Source organism: Vicia villosa, unplaced genomic scaffold (genome assembly GCF_029867415.1).
Source record: "Vicia villosa cultivar HV-30 ecotype Madison, WI unplaced genomic scaffold, Vvil1.0 ctg.001932F_1_1, whole genome shotgun sequence".
Classification (NCBI taxonomy): Eukaryota; Viridiplantae; Streptophyta; class Magnoliopsida; order Fabales; family Fabaceae; genus Vicia; species Vicia villosa.
Window position 1 is genome coordinate 183,292 of NW_026705779.1, and position 7,281 is coordinate 190,572.

Consider the following 7,281-nt stretch of genomic DNA (forward strand, 5'->3'; position numbering starts at 1 on the left):
CATAAAACAAAAAGCAAAAACAACAAAAAAGGAAAATTAACTTTGACTGTTGATTTTTCACTCTAACTGCTACATCAATACCTGGACAGTCAGTTGACAGCCAAACTGCTGGCAGTACAATTCTCAGTGTTTTGTACCATCAATCAAATCAATATTTCACAATTCAAAATTCCAAGATTTTTGTTCTAGAAGTCTTCTGAATATCACGCGATTAGCAGAGACTCAACACTGCACAAAAATCAGGTACGCTTAACTGTCTCCTACATAAACAGTCCCTGACTAGGGTTTTCTTGTTTTTACAGGAGAAACAAGTTTTTGAGAGCTCAAATGGATTTCATACACATCCATATATCTCAAAGTACCATCATACAAATTTTCAAACTTCAATTCACTCAGACGCACCGTCAGCAGCTCAAACAGTCAACAGACGACCCGTTTGACCAAAAAAGTCAACAGACAGTCAAAAATGAAATTTTTTGTCAAAGTCCATATTTTGTCAAAGGATTCATCATTTGATCATTGGATGATCATAATTCATCAAGGAAAGATCAAAAATCAACAAAACCCTAAGATTCAAAATTAGGGTTTTTGCCTGAAAAGTCAACTCAACTTTGACTGATCATAACTCTCTCATCCTTCATCCAAAAAATTCAAACCAAAGCTCATTTTGAAGGAAATTCAATTATCTTTCAAATGCCATTGATCCCATGGTCATTGGATTCACCATTTGAAAAATATGATCAAAGACATTACAGGTCATTTTCAAAGTCAACAAAAAGACACTTTTTTCAAAAGGACACACAAAGAGCATCAAAAATCATTTTGACATGAGACCAAAGGCATTGGTTAGAGGACTCTTTGAGGTTTCCAAAAAGTGCAAGATCTCCTTCATATGACAAAAATTGAGGGATTTACACCTTGTTGAAGTTGGCTAAATTTTGGAAAATGCATAAAACCAACATTGCTCAAAAATGCATTTTTTCCAAATGGGGCCAAGTTTTCATGGTTCAAACATCATTTCCATGATATTATGGGCCTCCCACGACCAAGACTAAGCCCACACCATTTTTATTTCATTTTTTGCATAATTTTATCTTATTTTAAGATTAAATTAAAAAGAAAAATGAAAGGATAATGGATGGCTTAAATCTTAAGCATGACTCACCCAAGGAATCTTCATTTTTCTGCAGAGAATTGAAGAGCAAGGCAAGAGCATTGAAGACAAGAAGACTTGGTCAATAATTCTAAGCTTTTTAATATAAAAAATTCAAGAATTCCACAAAGGCAACTAGATGCTTCTTAGCTTCAATTCTAAGCACTCAATGCTTATATATAGGCTACCATACTTCAGTAATAAAAGGAGACAAGTTCAGAAACAAAGCCTTGCTGATAACACACTTGTAATCACTTGAAATTTTTCAAAGAAATTCAAAATTCGAATTTTAATTTCTATTTTGTTTCAGTTCAAATTAAACACTCAAATACAATCCTCAAGTATCATTGAACGTATTCCAATCAATTGCAAGCCTTGAAGCTCACTAAATCGAGCTATACAGGTCATAATTTGTTCAAATCTAAATCAACTCGTATCTGGTCATTCATGCATGTTTAACAAGATGTAGACATGTATTTGTGTTTGGTTTGAGGTCCTAATCATTTCTGGAAACTTAATTGAAGTTTGGACGCCTATACGTAGGATCACCATTTTAGGGTTCGAACCTTTAAATTTGGGGTTTTACTATCCATGCAAAATTATGAACTCTAAATGGTACCATTAGAATCGCATGAACAATACGAACTGAACCATGGTATCGCGCCAGATTTATATTAGTGTTTGCTAGTATTCGCTATTTTCAACAGGTGTAAAAGGTTGGAGTTTTTACACCACCTGCAAATGAAAGGTGTAAAAGCCCATCCTGAGGAAGAAGACGATGCGTGGCGTCCTCTGATTGGCTGGAGGGCGCGCGCGTGTTTTTTGAATTAATCTTGGATTCTGTGTTTTGCAGGTACATCACGTGGTATGGTCCCTCATGCTGGTGACCATCAGATCCACTAGCCAGCTCATCCAACGCACCAGACAAGTGATCCACACCATAGACCACACTTATCCACCACACCTGATCGTATCCTTTTATTTTTTTTATTTCTATTTTAATTTTCTTTGCAAAATTATTTAAAAATAGTTTTAAAAATCCAAAAAATACACAAAAAATATTTTTAGACTTCTAAAATAATATATTATTTTCTGAAATAAAAATATTTTATTTTTCTTCAAAATTTCAATATTTTGCATAATTAATTAGTATATATTTATATATTTGCTTTTTAATTATTCTAACCAATCAAAAAAATCATAAAAAAATTGTTCTTTATATTAAATATTGTTTATATATTATAAACTAATTTTGTACATATTTTGAATAATTTTCTCTTTAAGTTTTAATTATTTGTATAATTATTTGCATAATTATGTATTAATTAACTTAATCAATTTCAAATCAATTCCAAAAATTCCAAAAAAATTAGTTTTGTTTTAAAATTAATTGACAAATATTTTGTACATATGTTAAACTTAATTTCTAGGTTTAAATCTATTTTCATCTTTTTTTCTTCATTTTAATTTAATTAATCATGCATTAATCATAATTAAAATCAATCATAAAAAATCAAAAAAAACATGCCATTTATTTTTCTTGCAATTTAAATTCCTAGATAAATGTATAGGATGTCAAATTCATGTAAATAGGCTAGTTTACATTTCCTACACAATCGATGTAATAGCGTAGATTTACTTTCCGCACTTTACATTTCAGCATTTTAATTTCCCGCACATATAAACTGCGTGTATGTCAAAGATAAAATTGAACCGTTAGATCACTAACCGCAAAGATAAAATATCTGAATACAATCACAATCACACTTGCACCTCTTAAGGTAAATCCCTTCTCATTCTTTTCAAAAACAAAGTCAAAATTCTACCGTTTCGAGTACAAAATCGAACCTTTTGTTTGTATCCGGTGAAAGGATAGATTTTTAAAGGAAATAGGATAAAGACCTTACAACTCAAGGTAGACCTCCTAGTTTGCTTGCTCAAATCAAAACAAACAAAATTCTCATACACTGTTGTTTTTCAAAACAAAACTTTCAAAAAAGGCAATACTTTGTATACATCCAAACACGAATTATTACAAAGTTAACGTTCTTTTCAAAACATCTTTCGAAAGATAAACCAGCATTTTGTATACATCCACACACGGATCATTACAAAATTCAATTTACAAAAGTATTTGAAACCACATATGAGCATTCTAAAGCAATTGAAAAGTAATCGAAAAACAAGTGAGCTAAGCAAACTTAAGAGCCCATGGATAACCATGGATACAAAGGGTGCTAACACCTTCCCTTTGTATAACCTACCCCCTTACCCAGAATTTCTTAAAGGTCTTTTTTCTGTTTCTTTTATAAACCTTTCCTTAATTGGATAAAATAAAAGGTCGGTGGCGACTCTGTGAATTTCAAAAATGCGAGAGCATAAGCGATAAAAAAGAGTCAGTTCACGTATCTCTCCCGAACAGAGGTATGGCCCGGATAAAAACGGAGGTCCACACTTGCTCATAACAAATCAAAATCTTCAAATACTTTTCACACCTCGTTTTTCAAAACATCTTCAAATATAACACTTTGTATACATCCGTACAAGGATCATTACAAAGTTAAACTCTTTTACAGACTGTTTTTCTAAACACACATTACACTTTCAAACATTTCAAGCAAATCAAAAGTGAGCTAAGCAATTAAGAGCCCAAGGATAACCATGGATATAAAGGGTGCTAATACCTTCCCTTTATATAACCTACCCCCCGAACTCAAAATCTTTAAAATGTCTTTCCTGTTCTTTTTGCCTTTCCTAATTGGATAAAATAAAAGTCGGTGGCAACTCTTGCTAACCGCAACATTGTTTTGCGAAATAACAAAACAAAAAGTCAGTTCTCCCACCGTATTACACAACCCTAGGTCTTCTTTTCCTTTCACCTTCCTCGCCATTTTCTTGATCCTTACATTTCTTGGTCTACTAGGTCCTTGTTTGAATGATTGTGGTTGTAAATCATTGTCATACCCCAAAATTTGCCTTCCATATTTCATTCACAATGGTTCAAAGTTCAAAAGTTTCATCAGTCATTCTCCTGAGCAAGAGTCTCCTAAAGCTTGGGTTTGGTACTCTCCTGAGGGAATTAGAAAAACAAGGTCTCTAATGAATTTCTCCATGGCCCATTATGATCCAAGATACCTCTATGTCAAAAGTCAAGGCCCAATTCCAAAGTTTACTTGTTCAAACAGCTCAAATGATCCACAGTCAACTGGTTTGACCTAAAAAGGTCAACCATAGTCAAAGCACAGTCAAAACCTCTGACTTTTGGTCAACATCAAGTATGGAAGAACATATCCATCATTTGATCAAAGGTTGATCATGATTCATCAATAGAAACTCAGAAATGAACAAATACAAAAAAGGTTCAAATTAGGGTTTCTTTAGGAAAAAGTCAACTCAACTTTGACTGGCCATAACTTTCACATGGAACATCAGAAATTCCTCACTCATAGCCTATTTGGAAGGAAATTGGATTCTCTACAACTTTGTCTCTCACAAGCCAAGGCCAAAAATGCTTCATTTGGAAGATATAGCATTAAAGATTATAGGTCCTTTTCAAAAGTCAACCAAAGACAGTTTTTTGTCAAAGGACATATCATCAAGATAAAATCTCCAAATGAAAAATATGTTCCAAGGTGGATTATAGAGGACATCCCGAGGTTTCCAAAAAGTCCTATAACTCCTTCATAGCTTAAAAATTGAGGGAGATATGCTTTGTCAAAGTTGGGTAATTTTGGAGGTAAAATGTGAAATAAAAGAGGTTCAAATTAGAATTTTTTGCAAAAGGACCTATCTTTTTATGACTCAATCTTGGTCAACAAGCTATACAAACCATGTGCCACGAATTATATCATTTTATTAATTTTTATACAACTTTTATTGCATTTAAAAATGATTTAAAGTGATATAATTGAAGGAAAAATCAAAAATTGAATTAAAAGATTCATATTGGCCCATTCCAATTACATTTATGGCAAATTGGCAATGTAATTTCGTGGTATATTGATTGGAAAAAGATTGATACAAAATTGGACAAATATAGAAAGATCCCATTCAAATTTTAGATGAAAATTTCTCAAAGTTGCAAGATTGGATTCAAAGGGGTGGTGGACTATTTTGTTAACCTAAATTGTTCCCCTATAAATATACAACACAAGCCAATGCATTAGGGGTTGGAATTTCTGGTCAGAGGCATAGGTGCAAGAACAAGAAATTCTTCAAAGAACTCATACTCAGTTTTTGAGAATTAGAAGGTTTCAAGGAGATTTGAAGAGGGAAAAAGCTTCCTCGAGGCACTCTGAAGGTGATTGGATACCTACACTGCAACAACACCCCCAGATTAATCTCCCCCAAGCCAAGGTATGTCGTTTTAAACTTTGAACCGATTAGCATAATTCATGCATCTTTAGGTGAATTTGATTGTATGTCATGCTTTGTTTCAACACTATGAACGTTTCTGGATCTTTAATTTGGTTTCTGGGCACTTTTGACATGGGTTACCATTGTTGACCGATCTAGGGTTTATAGGTTTGAATTTGGGGTTTTACGTTTTAGGTAAAATTAGGGATAATTAAGGGCACTGTTAGAATCGGGGGGTCTGGACGAAGAGATCCCCATGGTCGCGAAGGATTTATATTGCTTGCAGGTGATTTTTGTGTCGCAGGTTCAAATTTCTACACAGCGAATTAGTAGCAATTTCGTAGCGAATTTAATCAGAAAAATTGTAGGTCTTGTGAGGAAGATGATGGCGTGTCATCATCTTGTTGGTCCATTTGAAAATTGGCGCGTGTTTTCATTATGTTTTGGGATTTTCATATATTATGTATCAAACGCGTGTGTCAAACGACTAAAGCGTTTGGTTGGGTTGGTAAGAGTAAGTTGTGGCGAGGGAGAGGGTGTGGGTTCGAACCCCATCTCCCACATTATTTTTATTGAATAGCCATGTTCCTTGATCCCATGCGCCTGCAGTCTGGTAGCACACCATATACCTTCAAATCTGTCCATCAGTTCCTCAATCATCTTAGATCCAACGTCTAGGGTATGACGTACATAACATGAATCCTTAATTTGACCACACTGAATCCAAACCTAATTCCTATTTTATTATTTTTATAATTATTTAATTAATTTCTTAACTTTTATTTTTATAATCTAATTTTTTTAATTTGAATTAAAGTATGATAAATGTTAAAATTAAATTTATTATTCGTGCCGATTAAACCTATTAATCGTGATGGGTGTCGCACGCTCGCGAAAAATGAACAGAGTCGCCACCAATATATTTATCCCGTAAGGGAAAGGATTATCAGATAACCTACAAAGGAAGGAACAGGGTCTTGCGACCAGAGAATCAAGGTACGGGAGTCAGTTACGCAAGGGGAAGGTATTAGCACCCCTCACGCCCATCGTACTCGATGGTATCCACCTATGTTTAATTCTATCTAAAGGGTGTATACTATGTCTACGTCTAAATGCGAAATGAATGCAGAATGTAGGGAAAATAAAGAAATGTACTCGCACGGGCCCTACCCCGCTGCCTACGTATCCTTTTCAGGAATCAGAGAAACCGTAGCTCGGCTAAAGATTTTCTGTTTGTTTTTGTGTTTTTTATTTGGGCGGCGTTAACGCTCGCGTTCTTGCACAAGGGGACAGCCTAGGATGCAATGGAACGGAGATAACGATGCCCTTACGAAGAAGAAAGAGATTGGTTTGTGTCTTTTAGGGTAGATGAGTGATGAACAGTACCCAATACCGGGCCACTCACCACTTTCTCTACTTTGTTTTAGTCTGAACCATTGTTAGATGTTTTGAAGTGTTTTTGGTTGTGTATTTTTTAGGGAGTTTACTTCACGATTCGAATCACATAGAATGTGTAATGATCGAGAAGCAGATCAGGGAATGAATCCCACTCACTTCCATCCCATTATGTAATGTTTGAGAAACAGATTAGAGAATGAATCTCACTCATTTCTCTCCCATTAATTAATGTTTGAGAAACAGATTAGGGAATGAATCCCACTCGTTTCTCTCCCATTAAGTAGCGACCGAGAAACAGATTAGGGAATGGATCCCACTCGTTTCTATGCCACTAAGCGATTGAGAAATAGATTAGGGAATGAATCCCACTCATT